The following is a 24448-nucleotide window of genomic DNA, read 5'->3' as shown; positions in this document are numbered from 1 at the left end:
ACTCATTTTATTAGGGTTGAAACATTAGGCTAACAATAATAAATTTAAGTTTTTAATTTTTATTCCATTTTAAAAATATCAATTAAATTTAGACATGCAGCATAGTAACAGGCCTTTTAGGCCCACAAGCCCGTGCCACTCAATCACACCCAACTGACCTACTACCACTGTTTTAAAGGGTGGGAAGAAATCAGAGGCCCCGGGGAAAGCCGCATGCAGACGCCTAGAGAACGCACAAACTCCTTACAGATAGCGCGGGATTTGAACCCCAGTCCTGATCACTGTCACTGTAAAAAACTATGCTAACCATGCCACCCCGTAATAAGTAAATAAATAAACAAATCCATAGCTATTATCAAGATAGTTAGTATTCATTAATCCCATGGATCCACAAGGTGTAATCAGCATGTAAGTTGTCCTAACTATAAGGATAATTATCTAATTCCTTCATTATATCTGCTGGGTTTTTTTCTTTCTGTTCATTTTATCCCACCTCCTCTCATTTACTTGGCATTTGCCTTTTTATAGACAGTTTGCTGCATTTCTTCTTGGCTTCACTTGCTTTTGTTAGCTCTGCTTAATATCATACATAGGGCAGGCAAGAACATTGCCCTTTCATCTCCATAACCTAGGTTCAACCCAGATACAAAGAATGATAAGCTTCCTATCATCCTTGCAGTTCCTCTCACTCAGACTAAAACCAATGAAAATTGCAATTTGGATTCCAAAACGTTCTCCAGATATTTTGGTGGTGCAACAACCAGCAGTGTTTTGAATTCAAGGATCTAATACTTTTTTTAAATTTGAGAATGATTGAGGCTGGAAAATTGGAAAAAAAATAATAATTTCCCAGGGGCATTACAATTTTAGGCTTCCACACCACCTTCATATTGTTCAGTTAGGAAGACTTCTGAGATACACCCTAAAATATGGAAAGCACAGTCCATGTGGAAAAGTGAGCTGCCATAAATCAGAGACCCCATCAGGTAAATAAATACTGTCAGGAAATGCCATATTTTACTTGGTCTTGGCTTGGCCATGCACCAGCAGATGTAAACTTACACAGGCAACTGGCAGTAGTGTGCCCACTACTAAGAGCAGGAGACTCGATACCACACTTTTCTTATTGCTGTAGTTGATGCTGTCATCATCACAGTAAAACCCTCTTTGATAAGGAGAGATGCCTGCAACATTAATAACTGCGGCCAGAAGAATAACTGAATGAATAAAGAAATAAGGTTACTAATTTGCGAATCAAATTCCAAACCAACAGAGATCTGTTCAGATTTGGATATGGAACTACTGCATGATTTTTAAAAATTTAAAGATGTTAAATATTAACCAAATAAGCAATGCATTTAACTTTCATTCCTGAGAAGTAGAAATCCTAAAATCCAGACTGCTCGAGGATTGGGTCGGTCTGGATTTTCCGGATGCTCGGGAAGTGCTTTTAAAATTCAAATTTAAGGAGGAATAAAGAAGAGAAAAAAAGGTAAATTTAGATAGTTTATTCATTAGCAAACACAGCATGCTTCATTTTTCAAAATGAGCAGGTTTAAAGAAATAAAAAGTCAACAAGTGTGGGTGCTTCTTGCTGCTGTGCATCTGTGGAGCTTATGCATGCACACATGCACGCACGCACGCATGCACACAAAAGCCTGCTAAATTCAAAAATTTGAGAGTTTTCAAAAAGTCCAGATTCTCAGGTCGTTTGGCTTTCTGGCATCTGGATGTTTGGACTTCTACTATACAGTATTATTTTTAACCAGATTCTGAATGCAGTCCCATCATCAGTAAGAATTCTACATACTGTAAATTGGACACTAAATCTTCAACAGGATAATTGAATGTTGAGAGCTAAAAAACCAGTAGTGTTGTTCCACAAATCCTGAAGAGTCTTGTCCAGAAAGGTCTGCATGGTGGAGCCAATCCTTTTAAAGAAACATTCCAGTTGTGCAAGTCTGCTCTTCTCAATCACTAATCATGCCAGATAATTGACCCACAGAATTCTAAAAAGGTGTTGCCACTGTTCCAGCAAATAAAACTTCTTCAATGAATAGATGTTTTTAAATAATATTGTGTTTGTAAGGGTTTTGGGAGATGTTATTACACAAACAGAGATGCGGAGGAATTTCTTTAACCAGAGTGGTGAATCTCTGGAATTTGCAACCACAGGCAGCTGAAGAAGTCAAGTCTTTGGGTGTATTTAAGACAGAGATTGATTGGTACCTGAAATAGTCATGGTATCAAAGGTCATGGGGAGAAGGCAGGGGAGTGGGACTGAATGGGAGAATGGATCAACACATGCTGGAAAGGAGGAGTAGACTCAATGAGCCAAATGCCTACTACTGCTCCTCTATCTACGGTCTTACAGTCAAATATGATTTAGCATATTTTTGTGAACATTAAAAAAACTGCACCTCATCAATCGAAAGAAACCATCTTAAATTTATGTACATCTTTTAAAACCACAGGTTGATTCAATGGGTTTCAAGTCAATAATATCATTTTGAAGAGTTGCAATAACCAACGTATGCTCAGTAAGTCTCCACAAAGAGCAATATAATTATGACCATCATAATTAGTCGTCACGATGTTCACTGCAGGATGAATGCACATTGGAACAGATAATTCATCTTTCCCACTTCAAAATTATGTAAATAATGTAAAATAATGTCATAGGATGTCTCCTACCTAACTGAGTGCAGGAGGATATCTTTTGATCTAAAAGACAGCATCTCCTTCAGTAATCTACTGTGGTGAAGCTTTAGAACCAGGACTTTTGGCTTAATGGATCTGCTCTTTCTTTCCAGCATGCATTGATCCATTCTCCCACATTCTTCTAACTCAGAAGCAAGAGTATTAATAATTGAACCAGAACTGCCACTAAGGTAAAGAGCTATGGGTGTTCCTTTGCCTGATTTTCTACAATTCAAAGATCTGCAAATTTGATACTGAAATACTACAGATAATCACCCTAGGATCATGAGTTCTCTATGCATTGACACGAGCTTCCCTACTTTCTAACTTACTGAATAATCCTCAGATTTCTTGTAACAGTCTTTACACCAAAGCTGAAAAGGTTGACATAATCTTATGGAGACTTTTAACGATTTTGAAGGTTCTTAATAAAATAATTGTGGAAGATTTCTTCCATTAATCAGGGAAAAAAATACCAATAAAATGGTATAACTCTATCAGAAAATAAACAAAAAGAAAAATAAAGCGTATATAAATGACTGGTGTACTTAACAAACACAAATCTGATAAGCCAGTTGCTGGTTTTTGACTGAAAGGCTGAAAAATAACCAACTTCATCATTAATAATTGCCCATTGTTCGGCTTTGCTTTTAACACGCACCTTTAAGTCTTCACCCCATAGATAATAGATGCAGAACTCGATTAATATCTTTGCTCTGAGTATACAGACGGGAACCTTTTGGCAATGAGATCAGCTGATATGAACACTTAGTATTGCCTGCCTGGTGTCAATACTTGTACCAGCTCTTCTCAACCGGTCGGTGCACCTACACAGTATATGTGGTTCTCCCCGAATCCTAGAAATTCACAGATACTGTTGACACGGCACTGCTCATGCATGCATTAATGCTCATGAAAGCAAACAGGATGTTCACCATCAACTTGAACCCACGGAAATGCTATTTCAAGCCCAAAAAGGGAAAAGACAATGGAAACAATCTGTTACAGGACATCACAATTCCCTTCCCTGAATTCACTCACTTTTAAAGCTTTTCTCCAAAGTTAACACAAATGTGAAATATTAATTCAAGTCCTCACCATTCTCCCGTGGTTACACACAGACCTTAATGAGACTTTTTTTTTCTCTCTAGTTATTCTTCTGCGCTTCATAAACATAATAGTGTATTTTAGGATTGTCCTTTACTCTGTCAGCCAAATGATATCTCATGTACCATTTCAGTCATCCTAATTTTCATCTGAACAGTGCCGGATTAAGGTATTGCAGGGCCTTAATGATTGTGCCAGCTGATGCATGCCCATTCCTAAATAGTGTCAGCTGGCGCATGCATGGTGAGTGGGGGGGGGGGGGGAGGAGAGGATTTGCTCTGAAATTACACACTCTGACATTACTTACACATCTTGTTAAAACAAAATTTATGGCAGTGGCTGGCAGCATGTGTGATCAATGGCCAGCTTCATTTCCCTGGCACAGACACTGGCAGAGTGGTTCCAGCTGTGTGGGGGATTATGGGTAATCAAGACAGCCATTGTTCCCGAATTGAGCCGTACATCAAAATCAACTTTGCCCCAGTTTAGGACTTTAATTTGTTGCCCAGTTCTTTCTCTTTCTTTAACTATTTTAAAACAATTGAATTAAGGTCACAGGTCCCAAATTATACATCAGACACTTGCTTTGCCTTATTTCTTAAGAGGATGCCGAGAATTGCCCATCTCGTATGGCCATCTACATAATGCAAGAGATGCCTTTTCTTGGCACACATAACAGATTCTGCCACATCTAATCCCTTTGGTCTATGGCAGTCTCAATGAATATTATGGTGAGGAAAAAATATTTCTTTCCTTGGAAGGCAGCCTACTCATGAGCCTTATCTAATTTTATTGAAGGTAATAAGTTGAGTCGAGGAAGTGAGCAAAAAAGCACCTTCATTAACCAAAGCAAATAAGCCATGATGAACCTTTCAAAATGCTGGTTGGAGCATTTCTGGAAAGCAGAACTGAGACTTTAGCGGTGGTGCAGAAGAGCTTCATCAAAGTTACTCCAGGGACATCAGCCTTTAGTTGTCAGGATAGATGAGGAAGATGAGTTTATAGAGGGTCAGATGCAGCTAAGAGAAGCATTTAAAATCATGAATGCTATAGAAAGATTAGAAGAGAAAAATTGCTCCCATTGCTGAGAGATAAACAATTAAGCAACATAGAATGAAATTGATTGGCAAAGGAATCATAGGTGAAGCCTATCAAGTCCATGCCAGTTCTATTCAAGAACACTACAGCTGTTACTAGTCTCTGCTCTCTCCCAATAGTCCAGTATTTTTTTTCTCTCAAGTATTTTTCCAATTTCCTTTTGAAGGCCACAATTAAATCTCCCTCAATTGCTCCCCAACCAATTTTCATTCCAGATCACAACTTCTGAAAAAAATAATCCTAATAAAAATGGCACTATTTTGGCCAGTCAACTGTTCTGCTATCCTGAGGGACCATGGCCAAAACATTTTGTCCCTGTATCCACAGAAGGATAATCTATCTCTAACCCTGCAATTACTTTACAAAGATCCATCATATTTAAGGATAATCCTGGAACCCACAGTTTGGTGAGCCTTCTAGCAGTGGTAGAAAAGTTGTTAGATTAGATTCTGATGGATACTGGGCTGGGCAGGGATTGATTAAAAAGAGTTCCATGAGGGAGATGTAGGATCCAATGATCATTGGGGGTTTAGAGGTAGAGAGTGTGAATAAATTTAAGTTCTTGGGAGTCACCATCTCAGAGGATTTTTCTGGACCCAACACACTAATGGCATCATGAAGAAAGCAAGTCCGTGTCTCTACTTCCTCAGAAGTTTGCAAAGGTTTGGAATGACATTGAAAATCCTGGCAAATTACTACAGATGTGTGGTGGAAAGTGTGCCGATTGGCTGAACAATGGTATGGGGAAACCAATACCCCTGAACGTAAACCCCTGCAAAAGGTAGTGGACACAGCCCAGGACATCAGAGACAAAACTCTCCCCACCATCAAGAACATTTACAGCGAATGCTACTGTTGGAGAGCACCAGTAATCATCAAGGATCCACACCACCCACCACATGCTCTGTTCGTGCTGTTACCATCAAGAAAGGGGTATAGGTGCCACAAGACTCATGCCATAAGACTCGTATCACCAGATTCAGGATCCTCTGCTACCTCTTCACTGCTCAACAACAAACTCGATTGGTGACTTGTTTAAGGACTCTTGCACTTCACTGATTTTTCTTTTGCTCTCTGTATTGCACAGCTTGTTTACATTTTTTATTTATTTACATGTGTACATTGTGTGCAGTTTCTTTAATGCACTACCAGTAATTCTGCCTCGCCTGCAGGTTGTATGTGATGTCATTTATCTACATTGACAATAAATCTGAAGTGTGTCTCACAAATTTGACTAAGGCTTCTGAGGATATCATAGAGAATGATGAAGGAGGAGCTATAGATATTGTCGACATGGTGTTCAGTAAGGTTTTTGACAAGGTCCCACATGGTAGACTGGTTCAGAAAGTTAAGGCACAAGGGACCTGAGATGTGTTGGCAAACTAGATTGAAAATTGGCTGGATAATAGGAGGCAGAGAGGAGTGAATGTTTTATTTTCTGGCTGTAACAATTAGTGTGCTGATGGGATTGATGCTGTAACCTTTCTTGTTTGTAACATCTATGAATGACAATGCATGAAAATGACATGAAAATTAATGGAGTCCTGGATATCAAAGGTTCTTATTAGGATCAAATGGAAAGTTGGAACAGAGTGCTGGCAGATTGAATATAATCCAGTTAAGTGTGAGGTAATGCACTTTGGGAAGTTAAGTTGTGGAGGAATATATAGAGAAAATGGAAGGGAGCCGAGAAGAGTTGATGCAAGTCCAGAAAATGCAGACATCAGTTTGCTTTCCTTCATAGGGTCTGGGCATTGAGTATAAAAGTTAGGACATCATGTTGCAGCTAATACAAAACATTGGTTAGACTGCATTTAGAATATTGTGCACGGTTTTGATTGTGTCACTACAGGAAGGATCTGGTAGCCATAGAAAGAATACAGAAGAGAGTCATTAAATTGCTATCTGGAATGCAGGGTAGCAGAGATTTCATAGACTAGGTTTACTTTCACTGGAATGTAGAAGGTCAAGGAGTGATCTTGCATAGATTTATTAGATTATGAGAGGCAGAGATAGGATAGATGAGAGTTCTTTACCCAAGATAGAAGAGTCTAGGTCTAGAGGTGACAGCTTTCAGAGGGGAAAAATTTAAAGGGGTCCTGGATCATGATGGCTATCTGAAACAAGTTGCCATAGGAAATGGTGAAGGTAGACACAAATATAACATAGAAAAGGCACTTGGAGTGGTACTTGGATAGGAAAAATATAGGGAAATGAGCCTGATGCAGATAATGAGGATCAGCAAAGACAGCTGTTATGCCTTGCATGGATAAGATGGGCTGAAAGGCCTGTTTCTGTGCTTCTGTGATTCCATGATCCATGTTAAAATTAGAAAGAGATTGGCAATCTGAAGATTTCCATGATATTTCATTACCTCAACAAATTCAGTCCGCCAAATTTTCCTGTTAGTGCAACCTTTATGAACTCGTGAACTCTTTTATCATGGTTGTTTAAACTTGATGTCTCAGTCAAAATGCCAGTGAACCATATTCCACAATTCAGATGCAAGGATCCTTTGAACAACATTTTAAAAGCAAATAAATTTCTAGCTGGAAACATGCAACTCAGAAAGTTATAGGGACCATGGCCTTGCACCTAGAATTGCCTTTTAACAGGCCTTGGCTTGTTCTACAGATCACTTTTATGGTTGTTTTCCCAAGTCTAACTAGACAACAATTGACAAAACAACTTCAAGGCAATTCCTAGTGCAAGGTCATGCTCCCCATTGAAGCAAGTCAGCAATTTGGGAATAACATTTGCATTTTAAAAGTAAGATGTAATCTTTTTATTCCCCCACAATGAACCTTACATGAAATGCCATTTTTATACACAGATTTATTTTAAATTGTACTTCATTCCAAGGAATTGAGGTGGGAAAGCTGAACCAATCTGGTACATCACCAAAGACTCTTGCAAATTTCTACAGGTGCACCATGAAGAGCATTCTGACTGATTGCATCCCCGTCTGGTATGGAGATGCCAATGTACAGGTCAGGAAAAGTCTGCAGAGAGTGGTGAACATAGCCATCACCACCATCACTCCACTGAGAACATCTACAAGAGGCTCCTCTATCGTTACGGACCCTCACCACCCAGGCCATGCCCCCTTCACACTGCTACCTCCTGAAAGGAGGTACAGGAGGCTGAAGACAAATACCCAGTGGCACAAAAACAGCTTCTTCCCCTCAGCCATCAGATTTCTGAATGGACAATGAACCACAGACATCACCTCACTTTGTCTTCTTTTTGCACTAATTTATTTTTTTTTAATTAAATTTAGAGCAATATTTGCACCTTATGTATAATACTGCTTCAAAACAATGAATTCATGACAATATATTCTGATTCTGAACTATAAAAGAATAATGGCGAAGCAAAGAAGTTAACAATGGGCTAAAACTCTCAAGCAATATTTTGGGTGGGCTTGAAGACAACAATTTGCTGATCCATGCAGCCAATACAAGGCACTAATTTCAACAAAGAGGATGTTAGAGTATTGCTTCATTTAGAGAAAGAAAGGTTACTTTTTACTTGTTTTCAATAATTTAAGGATTTGGAAATCACTAGCAAGCCCAGTGTTAACTGGCCATGCCAAAATGCTCCTGAGAAAGTGGTGGTGAGCCATTTTTTCGACAGATGTATTTCCATAGGGAGCATCTGTACATTCTCATCCAAATCAAGCAACGTTCTGGAAACTTAACTTTTTCTGGATTGCCATGGAGACAAAATCTGGGAGTACCTGAAGCAGCTGATGCAGGTACTCCTGAAGACCCTCTGCACCAATTTTCTGGGGCTAAGATGATTGGCATCCAAAAAGCGCGATCATCCTTCCTGATATTGGATATGACCTCAGCCACTGGGAAGGTTTAATCACCATACCCAATTAATTAAAGTCCAAGAGCTAACCCTTTGGCCCAATCATCCATGCTGACCAAGTTGTTTACCAAAGCTTGCCTAAATTTGGTCCACATCCCAGTAAACCTTTCGGCATGTTTCTAAATTTTTTTTTTAAACATTGTAATTGTGCGAACCTTTACCACTTCCTTTGACAGCTCATTCTGTATACCCACCATCCTTGAAACCATCCCTGCACCATTGCTGCCTTCAAGTGAAGGGCTATGGCTTAGATCACACTGCTAGAATTCAGCTCTTTTAAACATGCCTGCCCCAAATTTTTAATGAAGTCAGGAACCAAGTGGTCCTGACACAACACAATGGGAGTTCTGGTGAGTGGGTTGTCACTGTCAATATTATCAAATAACACATTGTCATTGTCTTTCATCATTTGGTTATGGGATGGTCATTGGTTTACCAGATGACCTGCTTATCTTTGATAGGATGCACCAGGACAGTTTATTCCAACCAATGCTGTCCCTGTTTTGTAGATGGTTTTCTTTCAACTAAGTCATAACTTGTCACCTACCTGATCCATGAATGCAGTGTCCACTGCTTGACACACAAAATGAATAGTTTAATTTAAAAAAAAAGACATACAGCACTGTAACAGGCCAATTCAGCCCTATGAGTCCATGTCGCCAATTTTACACCCCTTTAAGGGTGGGAGGAAACCGAAGCCCCAGGGGAAAACCCATGCAGACACAGGGAGAATATACAAGCTCTTTATATACAGCGCGGGATTTGAACCTAAGTTTGGTCCCAATCGCTGGTGCTGAAAAGGGGTTGCGCTAACCACTATGGTGCTGGCACATACAAGCATTTATCAGTTGAAAGTTGGCAGTTTCCTGGAACATCAATGCTACTGGTTCCTTTGCTTTGGAGTTCAATATTGAAGCAGAATCTCATGCTATTTGTGTCAGTGGATAGCCTCTGTTATCAGTGATCCAAGCAAACCCAATGTAAATCAGTGCATTTGAATTGTGGAATAGCAAGAAGGTCTCTGATTCAGTGAGATCCCTAGAAGGGATGGAGACTGTCGTTTGGGAAAATACAAAGAGAAGCAGCAATTATTACACCAAAGAAAAATTTCTTAAAGTAAACACATTTTCCTGGCGTTAAGGGCAACAGCATACAGCACTCACATTCATTCCAGGATTATGCTGAGCTGATTGATCTAAGCTCAGGTCACTGAACCTAGGGAACTATATCAATATTTGTATTTTTATAATTAGACTCGGCACTCCTGCACTTCAGAGGGAAAAAATTTGGGCAGCTTTCTTTTTTTTTTGGCCACCATCCAATAGTCCCTACTGGAAATTGTGCTTCAGGACACTAGCTTGGGAAAGACCAGAGCTCAGCCTGCAGTCAAAAATGCCACCCAGAATCACCGTATTCACAGTTTTAACATCTGGGGTGATGAAGGTCTGATGATTATTGTGGAAAATTATCTCAGCCACATTCAGTAGAGGAGAAAAATAAAATCAAGAACTAGAAATTACCCAAAACCTTTAGGATCTGAGAGCCCATAAATTAAGTTGATTCACTCAAAGTCAAAAAGACTGGATGACAATATTGTTTTCCTTCATATCGGAATGAAAGAGTTGGAGTGGCTGTGGGAATAGGGCTCAACCTTGATGATATTTCCAAAGGAATCATACTAGTCTTCAATGCCTCCCTGAGAGAATGGTGTCATTTTTACATATTTGAGTGTCACACGTTTACCATAATGACATTTCTGTAGATCTGACACCTGGCAAACACTTACTTAATAAATTAGCAACACAATGGCCGTTGTCTTCAGCATACAGCACCAATTTCTATATTAGGTTGTCTTTTTATTTGCAACAGACTGAGGAACTGAAATGTATACTTAGCTTCTCTTTCAACAGATGCTGAGTGTTTCCAACATTTTCTGTTTTTATTTCAATTCACATTGTTTACGGTTAATAAAAAACATACTATCTGATGAATCATGTCTTGGAGTATAGGGAGTTTGACTCCAACTATTCAGGTGCAAACACACATGAAATGGCCGCCAGCTGGTATGCTTACGTCAGGTACAACACAGTTCTCTCTCCCGATATTAACACAAGTAGAGATCTGGGTGTACTGTGAAATCATCACTGTTTCCTCAGTGGATAGTGGTTGAGAAAGATGACCTATAATTTCCTCAAACTGGCAAGGCTCCATCTCACCTTAAGCCATTTCATTTGGCCTCAGCTTCAAATGTGACACCGACTCTTATTACACACCCATTGGATGAGAGGTTTGAAAAATATCCAAGATGCTTTCCTGAAGTCACCATCCTGGGAAAGTTTATTTGTCTTCATGTAAAATAAACAGCCTCTGAGACTTTTAAAATTTAGCCTTACAGCCCTTTTAGCCCATGAGCCTCTGTCAAGCAATTACACCGAATTGACCTACAACCCCTGGTGCGATTTTGAATGGTGGGAGAAAACCCACACAGACAAAGGGAGAACATATAAACTCCTTATAGTCAGCACGGGATTCAAACTCTGGTCTGGATTTTTCTTTTCTTTTCTTTGGCTTGGCTTCGCGGACGAAGATTTATGGAGGGGTAAATGTCCACGTCAGCTGCAGGCTCGTTTGTGGCTGACAAGTCCGATGCGGGACAGGCAGACACAGTTGCAGCGGTTGCAGGGGACAATTGGTTAGTTGGGGTTGGGTGTTGGGTTTTTCCTCCTTTGTCTTTTGTCAGTAAGCTAACTGTGTCATCCTTTACAGCTCTCTTTCTCAGCTGTGTTTTGGAAACGGGAAGGAATTTCACTTTGTTTATATGCTATTCACCAAATTTACAGACAAAAGAATTTTGATTCAAATTAGTTTTAAAATAGATAAGTAATACAGTATATTCCAACATCACAAAATCTCCTCAAGAATATGCCATTCAGGGGGAAAAAAAAGCACACACACACAAATTTATTGTTGGAAATTAACCTTTTGACTGCTTTGCTCTCTGTTTATCAATGAAAAGAGTTTTCCCCAATGGTATCCCCTCCCACATTTTGTTTGAAGATCCAGTCCGAACTACACAAGTTAAATCAATCACGAAAGGCTGCAGGCGCTGTGATTGTAGTAGAAACACTGAAATGCTGGAGAAACTCAGCAGGTCTCACAGCATCTATCAGAAAAATAATGACATTTCGGACCTGAGCCCTACCTTGAAGAAGGGCTCAGGCCTGAAACATCGAGAAGGGTTCAGGCCTGAAAAGTCGGTTATATATCATAACTTCCTATGGATGCCGTGAAACCCGTTCGGTTCCTCCAGCATTTGTGTTTTTAAAATCACACGTTCTACTATTCCTAAGTCGTAAAATAGAAAGTAGTGTAATACTGCCAAGGTGCAGATATGATCGCGGTTTCCGTTTTCATTCCCGCTAATGGAAATATATTCAAAGTTCTCACATGTGAGCCCAGGCTTTCACTCAGAAACAGAAGTAAATGTGAAAATGTCCTTCTCTTTTAATAAACAGACTTTTGGCATCTGGCATACATTAAGAAAATTTCCGGACAGCCGGTTTAAAAATTCAGACTTTCCAGTCCAAAACCATACAGGTGGCAACCCAACGACAGGTTGCAACCGCAAATCCCCGGCAAGTACATTGCAGGTTATTTGACAAGCTTTAAGGATACAAGTGAAAGGAACACTCTAAATGTCCACATGCTGCTTCCTTAAGTTCACTCAGTGGTTTAAAAAAAAGGGCTTCCATTCGCACTGACCTGTGCTCATTTCAAGGATTGTTTTGATTTTAAGGGGGAAGGAAAGGAGTAGTTTTTCTAAATCTTTCATTTCGTTAGATGAATTTGTAATGTCAAAGGGGAAAAAAAAATCAAAGGCCTCACAAAGAAGTCAGTTTTGTGTCAGAATTCTTTGAACTATTTCTCCCTCAGATTTTAGTACTTAAGAACACTTTAGAAAAACAGGGACCGACTTTTTAGGGTTGCCTGTGCTTGCAGTCAGGTGGTAAGCAGAAATGAAGTAGCATGTGTCTGCCTCTAGTTTTAGATCTGGGCTTTTACCTCAGAGAGAAAATAAATCAAGTCCTTCTCCTTAATAATAATGAATATGCATGAAAGAGTCAGGCCAACACTAGAGCCACCAAATCTACTTCTGCTCACTACAGAGCCTTGTTTAGATAGAATTTTGAAGTGCTAATTTGCTGTGGGAACAGGAGGGGTGGGGATTCTTGCTGGGCTGATGGGTGGGGTACTCCATGGAGAAAACAAAGGGGAAGATTCTGAACCAACAAACTTGTGGGCCACTATCCAGCAGCTATTCGGGGATGGCATCTACCCCCTCACGCCAGTTTCAACACCACTGCACGTATTCATAATTACTGTCATTCCAAAAGCAGATAAACTGGCACTCACCTAGCATTAAAACAGTTGCCCAAGCATACCCTCTGATGTGCTTCCAACAACATCACACCACTCCCTTATCTGTCGCCACAATAAGGGAGGTAATAATTATTTTCTCCCAAAAGTGGCATTCTTTAGACCACAAGGCCAGTTCACAAGATCACAAGATATTGAAGCAGAAGTTGGCCCATTAGCCAATTGACTCTACTCTGCCATTCTAATCATGAGTTGATCTATCGACCCACTCAGCCCCATTCCCCGTCCCGGCTTTCTCACCTGACTAATCAAATACCTGTCAATTTCTGCCTTAAGTACACTTTCACTTCCACAGCCACCTATGGCAATAAGTACCACAGACTCACGACCATCTGACTAAAGACATTTTTCCACATCTCTGTTTTATATTGATGCCCTTTTGTCGTGAAGTTATGCCCTCTTGTCCTAGAATCCTCAAGAACGAGAAATATCCTTGTCACATCTACTCTGTCCAGGCCCTTCAGCATTCAAAATGCCTCTATGAGGTCCCCCTCATCCTTCTGTACTCCAGCAAGTCCAGTCCAAGAGCCAACAATCATTCTTCATATACTTACCCTTTTATTCCTGGTATCATTCTTGTAAATCTTCTCTGAACACTCTCCAATACATGCACATCTTTTCTCAAATAAGGTGCCCAAATCTGTACACAGTATTCTAAATGAGGTCTCAACATTACATTCTTGCTCTTATATGCTATTTCTCGAGAAATGAATGCCAACATTGCATTCGCCTTCTTCACCACTGACTCAACCTGGAGGTTAACCTTTAGGGTATCCTGCACAAGGACTCCCAAGTCACCTTACACCTCAGAATTTTGAATTTTCTCCCCATCTATTTCTTCTACCAAGGTGCATAACCGCACACTTTCCAACATTTTACTTCATCTGCCACCTCTTTGTCCATTCTCCTAATCTATCCAAGTCTCTCTGCAGCCTTTCAGTATCCTCAGCACCATCTCTCCTACCACCTATTTGGTATCATCTGCAAATTTAACCACAAAGACATCTATTCCATAATCCAAAATCATTTATATACAATGTAAAAAGAAGCTGCCCCAAAACCGATCCCTGCAGAACATCACAGGTAACCGGTAGCCAACCCAAATAGGGTCGCTTGATTCTTACTCTCAGTTCCCTGCCAATCAGTCAATGCTCTACCATGTTAGATCCTTCCTGTAATTCCATGGGCTCTCAGCAGCAGCCTTATGTGTAACACCTTGTTGAAGGCCTTTTGAAAGTCCAAATACACATCTCCCCTGCCTATCCTACCTGTGTTCTCTTCAAAAACTTGCAATAGGTTTGTCAAACATGATTTTCTATTGAGGAAACTATGCTGACTTGGGTTTATATTTTCATGCACCTCCAGGTATTTCATAACCTCATCCTTGACAATCGACTCCAACAGATTCCCAGCCACTGATATCAGGCTAACATCTATAATTTCCTTTCTGCTACCTTGTTCCCTTTTTAAACAGCAGAGTAACATTTGCAATCCTCCAATCCACTGGAAAGTCATTCCCAATGCCTCCATAATCTTTACAGCCACTTCCTTCAGAGCCTGAGGGTGCATTACTCATCTACCCTTAAAACATTTAAGCCCCTTTCACACTTGCATCCCACTAAATTTGCTGTTCCTGGGATAGGAATGGGGGTTTGGCTTTTCACACTTGACCACTCCTAAATGGGACACTGAACGCTTTCACTCTTGCAAGGAGCCATCCCCATGGTTAGGACTGTTCAGCCGTCTACTGGTGACATGATGACGCATCGAGTGATGGTGAACCTGCCCTAAATCCTGATCAATGTATTATGATTTTATATTTGAACAAAATTAATCATGCATAATTATAACAGAATTAAGCTTTATGTACAGCGGAGTATGAGCCCTTCAGCTCCTGTTGTTGTGCCGACCTACATAAACCTTTATAAAGGACAGTGGGAAAGTGCAAGCAATAAATAATAATAATAAATAATAATAATTTAAACAGGATGGTAAAGTTGGTAGTGCCGTTGAGTACAATTTATAAATACCGTGGGGAAAAAGCAAAGGCGGATCTGCCCTTCCAGAATTCCATGTGGGATAGAAAGGGCTGTATGCCCAGCTGCATATATGGAGCATTCATAGAGGGGTTTCTCTGCTGCACAGCATTCTGGGAAGTCAAGTCCGCCATTGCTTTTTTTTTCCCCCTACAGTCTTTATAAATTGTGCCCTAGAGTGCTACCAATTTTCCCATGCTGTTTAAAAATTGTCCACTATTGCTATTTATTTCCTCTCTTTCTCTCACTGTGACTTTCCCATGGCCAAGTTTATACCTTCATTTTAATCTTTTCTTCCTGCACTCACGCAAAAACTTGGGTCATTTCAATCCCACAATGCAAATACCCCTTTCACACTTGCCTGATTGCAACGCCAGCATTTGTAGATGCCAGGGATTGTATTGGGGTTGAGGCTGTCAATCCCCGGCATGAGATTACATCATCTGATGCCAGCATTGATCTGATTTTGCTTTCACACTTGCCACTTTAAAGGCCAATTGGCATTTGATTCCTGGGATCACTTGCTTTAGCTTCCCAAGTACCTTCCTGTCCTGGGAACTGCACTGGGTCTACAGACTTGAGACTGGTTATCTTTCTTCATCTGATGATCCCACAAAGTGAAGATCCTTTCCCCAGTTCCACTTTCTGGAGAAGAGCACTGAGGGTGACCAAAACTAGTCTTCTCCAACTTTTTTTAAATGATGTTGATCTGTGATTATTACCCAATATTAAATTTGTGTTAAAACTTGTGTAAGAACTTTGTTTTTGAATCTGAAAGTCATGTATTGACCAGTTGATTTACACAACTTTCCAAAGTCAAAATTTACCTCCTGACATGGTTTCATGTCATGCAATCTTCTAGAATACAAAATCAATACAAGTAAGAAGTTATTAAAATTACTGTTGTCCACAGGAAAATTGACAAACACTTCCATTATGTGGAGAGTCCCTGCTCTCAAGTGACCTACTTCAGATTAAGATTTATTGTCAGTGACCACACATGACATCATATACAAACCCGAGATTCCTTTTTCCTGTAGGTGTGGCAGAATTACCACTGATTTGGTAGTGCAAAAAAATAAAAACAAAGAAATGTAAACAGAAACAAACTGACTGTGCAATACAGAGAGAACTAAAAGAAAATCAATAAAGTGCACAAGTAAGAGTCCGAAATGAGTCCCTGAGTTGGTCGTTGAGGAGTCTGAAGGTGGAGGGGTAGCAGCTGTTTCTGAACCTGGTGGTGTGAGTCTTGTAGCACCTATGCCTCTTTCCTGATGGCAGAGCGTGTGCTAGGTGGTGAGAGTCTTTGATGATTGCTGCTGCTCTCCGACAGATGTAGTCAATAGTAGGGAGGGCTTTGTCTGTGATTTCCTGGGTTGTGTCCACTACCTTTTGGAGGGCTTTACACTCAGGGGTATTGATGTTCCCATACCAGACAGTGATGCAGCCGGTCAGCACATTTTCCACCACACCTCTGTAGAAATTTACCAGGGTTTCTGATGTTATGCCAAAACTCCACAAACTCTTGAGGAAGTAGAGCTGCTGATGTGCTTTTTTTTCAAGATGCCATTGATGCATTTGCTTGGAAGGAGGAAAAATCATAATTTTTAATTTATTTTTTCAGTTTTGGAAAACCTCATTTATTTAGTTAGCCCTTGTTGTGAGTGAGGAAACAGGTTTGGTAGGTCTCAAAGGCATGACTCTGAACACAGTTTTGGTAGTGAAGGATTTTATTTACAGAAAGCAAGTGCAAGTGTAACATGCATGCATGCACGCACAGTTTACAGCAGCCGTGAGAAAGTAAATAGCAGCACTGAAGCACGTGTACAAATAATAACAAATGTGGGAAAATAGTGTGGGAACAAAGTGTACACAAACTGAATACATACAATAATCAAGGAAAAATCAATACAGTGCCTCACCATCCTTTGACTCAGTGCAGGCACAGCTCTGTGCTACCAGGAACACTAATTAAACACTCCTAACCCTTTCTCCAGCACCTTTCTACATTTCTAGGCCTGGAGTGCAGCTGGAAAAGAGGGAGAATAAAGAACACATGGCACCTTTATAGTGCTGGAGGGTCCAACCCAGGTTGTTAGCAAGAAAAAATGGCTCAGGGCCAGGAGGGCTAATCCAATTACAACAGCCAATAGCCCAAGGACAAGAACAGGCAAACTGGAGAGTCCAGTCCAGGTAATTTACATGGTTCCAACAGCATGGTGCGCACTAACGGCAGAACCAAACCTTGATTGGCAGCTAGTGTATCATCTAGGTAGGGGACAGTGTTGTCACGTGACAGCCACAACGCTTCCCAATACCACCCATTAATAGTTATAATGCTGTTCTCCCATCATTTGCTCATTTCCTTTGAGAATTTTGATGAAGGAACAATCTGCAGTTAAAAAAATCTTCACTGTATCCTTCAAAGTATCAAAATTGCGCACATTTTCCACGTTCATTCCCTAGTGATCATTCTGCCGTCAGGTCGACAGTGAATGATTTAATTGATGAAGATCAGATTTCTTTTGCAAGATTCATTAAGTTTTGCTCCATGGTCAAAAAGAATAAGGGCAGTGGGTCTGGAAAGAAAATATTAAATTAACCCTACTCCTATAGATATACAGATGTCACCTAGCTGGTTGAATACATTCACTAATTATTGTTCTTATTTACAAGATAGCCAGTAGGTGATTCATTATAAGATTTAACAAGTCCTGGATTAAATTACGTGCAAGCTCAGAATCAAAACCAAGAAAGACAGACCCAACTGAGTCACAAGAGAGTGCAGGACCTGGAACCCGAGCAAAAAAAAAACTATCTGCTGGAGGAGTTCAGTGTATCGAGCAGCATCAGTGGGAAGAAAAAAAAGAATGATCGATGTTTCAGGCTGGAACCCTTCATCAGTTCCTTTAGCAGGTTGTTTATTGCCAAAGACTGCGCTAACCATATTTGTATCAATACATATAAAAACAATTCCAGCCACACATATGTATCATGTTAGAAGGGTCTGTACTGAAAAATAATTATCGCAGACTGCTTTTTCCACAGATTCTCATTGACCTAATAGGTGATGCAAGCCTTTTCAAATGTTGCATTAAATGATCTTACTGCATTGTTGTTAATAAGGAAGTTCAGGCAGATTCCAGTACATCTAATTTGCTAAATAGTTGATGATTTTTGTTTCCGAAATTAGCAGCTACAAGTGGTAGTGTGAAACCTCAGATTCTCCCAGAACACAATTATTCCAATTTCAGTTTTGCATTCGCTGCTTGTCACACCAAACCAGCAAAATAACTCACCATTAAGGTTGACAAATATTCTTCACAAATTTTGTATAGAAATATCTGCAATGTAAAAAGGATTTATATTTGTGTGTGGACTTTTAAAATATGGAGAAATAGAAAGTCTTCATTGTAAAACAGACCTACTGGTTGGAGGCCAGAGGTCAGTTTTCTGTAGTCATGGCTGGGAGAGCCGACATGAATGCAATATTTTATTTTACAGGTTTATTTGAAATTATTATGACAAGGGTGCTCTCACATTAAAGAATGAAGATGAAAATATTATGCATAATTTTTGAATTTCATATTTCCAAACAACTCAAAAGAATGCCAATCAACCCATCAAATCTATGCTAACTCTAAGAGTAGTACCATCAATACCACTACTCATGTATTTGGCTGCAATCTATTCTCTCTCACATATGTCCATGAACACCCTCAATTCACCCACCAGCCATTTTAACTGAACCATAGAACCATTTAACATTACAGCACAGAAACAGGCTCTTTCAAGTCTGTGTCACACTATTTTTCTGCCTAGTCTACTGATCTGCACCCAGTCCATAACTGCCTATCCTATTCCAATTCCCTGCTTGGCTCTTTCAAAGTCAAAGGGACAGAAGTTACGAAGCAGAGAAGAGTGGGGTGAATTTCTCGTTAACTGAACTTGCCTTCATCATCACATTCCTAATTCAACACTTGAATTGTTTGCAAAACTTACATTAACAGTACAATATTGCATTCGCATTACGTCAGTGGGTTTCATCTGTGAATGTAGCATGATATACATTATGGCACACCATGGCATAAAACAGTATTTATCAGCCAACTCCCATGTAAAAATCTGTCACAAATGTTATAAAACACTGTTTCACATGATATAACTTCTAGCCCAGAGCTCTAAACTTGCAACTGGGAGAAATGCCAACTTTTCTTTATATAAAGTTTTAAAAAAAAAATCATCACCACCAAACTGAACAACCTGGACTAATATTTCATCCAAATGAAAGCATTCTGGCAATGTAGTGATACTTCACCAAAGCAAAGCAAGTTTTGAACCACACTGTCTGGATGTATTAAATGTCAGGAAAAGTAACGACTCATTAGAGATGCAAACTGACAGAAATGGGGTTGAAATGAGTTTCAACCAAGATTCAAGATTCCTTTATTGTTATGTAATAAAACAGGTGGAATATTAAACAAATTTTGCTTTAGTCTGCAGACAGATTCACCATCAGCAGAAATTGCCAGGTGTCTCTTACAGTTAGAAAAAGCAAGAAAGAACCCAGTAGAAATAAGCAAAGTGACAGCAACCTGACTGGTTATTTTGCAGAGTGAAACATGAAGGTCCACAGACACGATGATTGTAGTAAAAACACATTGAAATGCCCGTCAATCGACGTCCATAGGAGACAAGAAAGGCTCAGGATCGAAATATCAGCAATATATCTTTGTCTCCTGAGTTCCTCCAGCATTTCAGATGTGTTTTTGTTTGTTTTACAGGCCTTTGCAATCTTCCATTAAAGTCTCCTGGAAAAGACAAGCAACTGACTTGTAAAAAAGGACAATGAATTTGTTATTGTCCACTTTGCTCTACCATCAGAAATCAATTTCGTCCTCAATAATTCTGACATTTGGGTTTAATTTTGTTCTTTGGTATTTCTCACCAATGGGAAATAAAGATAAAATGGCCAGTGGGATCATTAACTATAAAAAAGTTGACATATGAAAAATGCAAATGAAGTTGGCTTAAAGAAAGAGACCTATGTTAAATAGAGGTACAACTTATGTTAAACTGGTGGTGTTTGTTATCACAAGGCACTTTCAAATTGCAGGACCCGGGTAGCCTTCCTGGGACCTGTGTGAGATTACTGGGTTGTGTGTGCCTCCTGCACCTTTCAAATAACAGCTTAAACTACCTATTAAATCGCCATTATGGCAATTTAAGGAGGATGCTGCCCCTGCGATGATGCGGTGAGTGACGCATCACGCAACCACAGGGAATCCTATGTTCCCTGTGTTCTTTCTATTCCCTTTCTGTTTAAAGTGCCAGAGAAACCAGGCGAGTCATTTCCCCTTTCAAGTTGGCGGAGGAGGACACTTGGGTAAGTTTTACTGAGTTTTCTGGCCACCTCTGAAGTAGGTCTGTGACTTGGGTAGATTTTGACTAGGCTTGCCCAGTTCGGCCCTTTCAAATAGCCCTGTACCTGGGTCTTCAACCTAGTAGATTTCCTGGTTAATTCCAGTCTACAAGGCAATTTGAAAGGGTCTATTAATTGCTTTTAAATTAAAAGCCATTATATGACAAGCAGAAGAATGGCAGCACCAGTAACAAACATTCAGTAATACCTCACTTCAAACTGCAAGGTCTTAAAACTGAAAGAGAACTCATGAATAAAGACTGATCTAACTCCCAAGAATCAACATGGCTGAAATGACAGTTGAATGTCCACACATAACATTGGGCTGGCCCCAATAACCAGACAACCTTTCAGTGAAAAAAATAAGGCTGTTGAATAAATTAAAAATGAAAAAAAAAACAGCATTTAAAAAATAATCCCAATTTAATTGTAACCTTTGATTTTATCACCTAACATCATACATCCAAAATTTCCCACCTGAATGTTCAAATAAGGTCTACTCTCTTTGCCTTCTCCTTCAGATTTGTGTGCCTCAGTTTTGTCTTGGGAATTGTCTCACCTTTGGCATCATGTGATTTTGATTAATAAAAGGTAAGAAGGGTTATTCTTTACATTTTGTTATGTTGACACCTGGATGGCGACTACTAACCTATCAGATCTGGCCTACAGGAGAGGGATACAGTAGAGGCCCATATAGTAAAAAAAACTGAATGTAAAGGTGGATATTCTCCGCCTTTCCATCACTTCACTTACCTTCAAGACAGCTCCGAGGGAGGATTTAGCAGGCGAACATCGACCTGCCTAGGGAGGGACACTCGGAGGTGAAGTGAGGTCAGTCCATCTCCTCCGTGAAGGCAATGCCTTTGTAAGTGTCTACAAAGGGGCAGGCTGATGACATTGCGATGTTGTTGTCAGCCCACAACCCAGGAGCGCGAATTTTAAAGCGTTCAGTGTGTTCAGATACTAATTACTCACATCAATGTCATCTGTTCATATTAGTGATGGCTGAAATTTCTTTTGTTCTTATGGGTGGGAAGGAATGTCTATTTTTTTTTACTTGCCGGCATGTATGGATGATGTCACAACGACAAGGCGGTGTTCCTGCACCACTCGCCCTCACCTCCCACAACTTTGGAAGACGGCTCCAGACGCTGCTCCATGAAGGCAACGCTGGATCAGCCTTATAGGCCTTCTCCATAAAAAGCTAAATTCACCTTTTGTTTTGTTCAAACGGCTTTAATGCGGGGTTGTACTATAAAAAGGCCTCCTGTCTAATTAATGGCTGGGATTCCGAAAATTCCTCGATAAAGCAATTTTCCAATGACCTGTAGCGCTTTCTGCCAACCAGGGTCAGACAGAATTCATGAAAATATATTCAATGTGGCCTAGTCTGTTGACTACAGATGGTCTGTCCCATTCTTATCCCAAACAATTAAACTCACAATGACCTGACCCTCTATTTGTTGACCAACAATCAGATTTTATGGCCTGGAAGGGAAATAGATCAGAGGAGTAAAATACTCAGTGGAGGAATACAATTATTTGAATTTTGCAGCCAGTAGCTAAATTACTACCCTTAAGGGGGAAAATTAATACTGGCAGACAACTTCAATAATTGGCTACAAATTGTTTCCTTTCCTGAGGTCATGAGGAACAGGAATACTCTGAGAGACAGGTGCTGCAGGTTTGCAAACAGTTGGCAGTCCTCACAGCAGCAGAACCAGATGAAATTCCTACACAAACTAACCGGCAAACTACAGCAGGGTGCAAATTTGAGATGTGCCGCTTACAACAGGATGTGTTCATCAAATCTCTGCTTTAACTCATAGACAGAAAGAGTAGTCTCCACCCATAAGCCAACATTTAACGCAAGAAATTTGCTAACTTTGCAAAACCAATGTGATTGGAGATTTGCCAACCCATATAACATAAATAAACAAACCTTACTGGAAGATTTTTATTTTGTGCCATGAATCTCTGAGTGTGCAAAACCAACTGAAAATATTAAAAATGTAAGACGTAAACTTAAAGATAAACTTGTTACGAATTGATTGGTCATTCCTGTAAAGAAATTGGAACATGGGAAAAAGCTGCACACAAGGGATTAGTAGACAGAATACAGCAGAAAAAAAATCCAGACCATCCTTTCTCCTTTATTAGCCTAATTATATACCGACAAGATATGCACCATTTAGGTTTCAAACCAGTCCAATGATAAACTTACTATGAATAAGGACAATTCCACTTCAAATCCTTTTTTAAAAAAAAGACTCGTAATCTATGAACAAAATACTAAAAAGGATTACAACAGCCTGAAGGGAAAAGAGTTCTTTTTTAAAATAAAGATCATTGTGCTGAGATTTACAAAGAATCCACTGTTCTTCCTGCCCACTCAGCTGAGTTTCCAATGCCAACCTACATTGTACCATTCACCATGGCGCTGGCCGGGACCTCTGTGGTATGCCTGCCTCAAATCTCTGCTGAGTGTAGGAGAGAATGTCTTCCAACAACAACCTTCTTTGTTTGTGCATACAATTAAAAGTAGAAAGAAAACAATGTGGAATACAAGACAAAATTTCACAGAGTGCTGCTCCACACACGCAGCTCTTTTGGAATCAAGGTTAACGTTTCTAAAAAAGGAGTTTTATTCATCAGATAAACTTTTCCTTTGGCAATTCATTACAGAACATGATACAGTAAAATGAAAGGAAAAAATATTATGCAAAAATATATTTGATTTATACATTTGCCATTAAGCTTAGAGTATTTACTTTCCAGAATTGAATGGGGAGAATATTTTTTGTCTCTCAGTGGGATGTTCTCTTTTAACAGCATCATCTCTATACAATAAAATGCTTAATTGCAAGGCCAAAATAGTCATGCACGAAAGTACCATTGGCTGAAAAGAATACCAGTCTGAAATTAAAAGCCTTGAGGGGGATAAATTTGATGGTGCCCCCAAAATGGGCAGCCACAATCAAAATGTGTGATTAATTCACACCGGCTTAGTGGAATGCAGGCAGCATGCCAATTTTGAATTGTTTCCTCATTTCCATTACTACCATTACTATACTTTTGAGTAGCTGGACACATCAGCAGGAGAGGGAATATCTTGAGTGGCTACCAAGAAAAACAACATCAACTGGCCAATGCATCATAAAGGGGAAGTGCAAAGCAGTATTTGCAATCATTTAATCACCACCTTCAGCAGATTTGAGAAATTGTAAGGAATGGCATAACATAGGAAAGATTGGGCTTCACTGAAGGTTTTGATAGAGGTAGCCTTGACACCACAGGAAAACAGGGGAATGTCCAGAAAATTTCTCAGAAGGTAAGATCCAATGACCTCCATTCCAAGAAGTTCAATGATTGCAATAATCTTGTGGAAGGAGTTACTCTTGGGCAGGTGAAGAAAACTGCATCTGCCACATCCCACCAAGTATACAATTGGCTCAATTCACCACACTTTCATCATTAACCTACCAACAAACTCTTTTAACACCCTCCTCCACTTAGTAAATCTACCAGCCTCACACTCCACATTTCAAGATGCACATTCTACCAGCTGAACTACTGCGACAACCTCATCACCAAATCATTTGCACAAAAATCATTTATTTTGGGGGGGGGATCCTTACCTTTGCATTGTAGCCAGGAAAATTCTTGGATAGTTGTTTGTGGAGAATTGGGAACTGTACTCATCTGAATTCATCTGAGAAGCTCATACAGAAAGGGCTGCTAGCTTGATTCCTCCCTGCTTCAAATCCTCCTG

General features: G+C 39.8%; 1 protein-coding gene across 2 annotated transcripts in view; it reads right to left on the bottom strand.

The window, feature by feature from the left end:
* Positions 1 to 24448, bottom strand: part of plpp3 (phospholipid phosphatase 3) — a 169454-nt gene that overhangs the window by 102086 nt on the left and 42920 nt on the right. The gene's annotated exons all lie outside the window — the stretch shown is intronic.

This window comes from Narcine bancroftii, chromosome 5 (assembly GCF_036971445.1).
Source record: "Narcine bancroftii isolate sNarBan1 chromosome 5, sNarBan1.hap1, whole genome shotgun sequence".
NCBI lineage: Eukaryota > Metazoa > Chordata > Chondrichthyes > Torpediniformes > Narcinidae > Narcine > Narcine bancroftii.
This window is presented reverse-complemented; position numbering and strand designations above follow the sequence as displayed.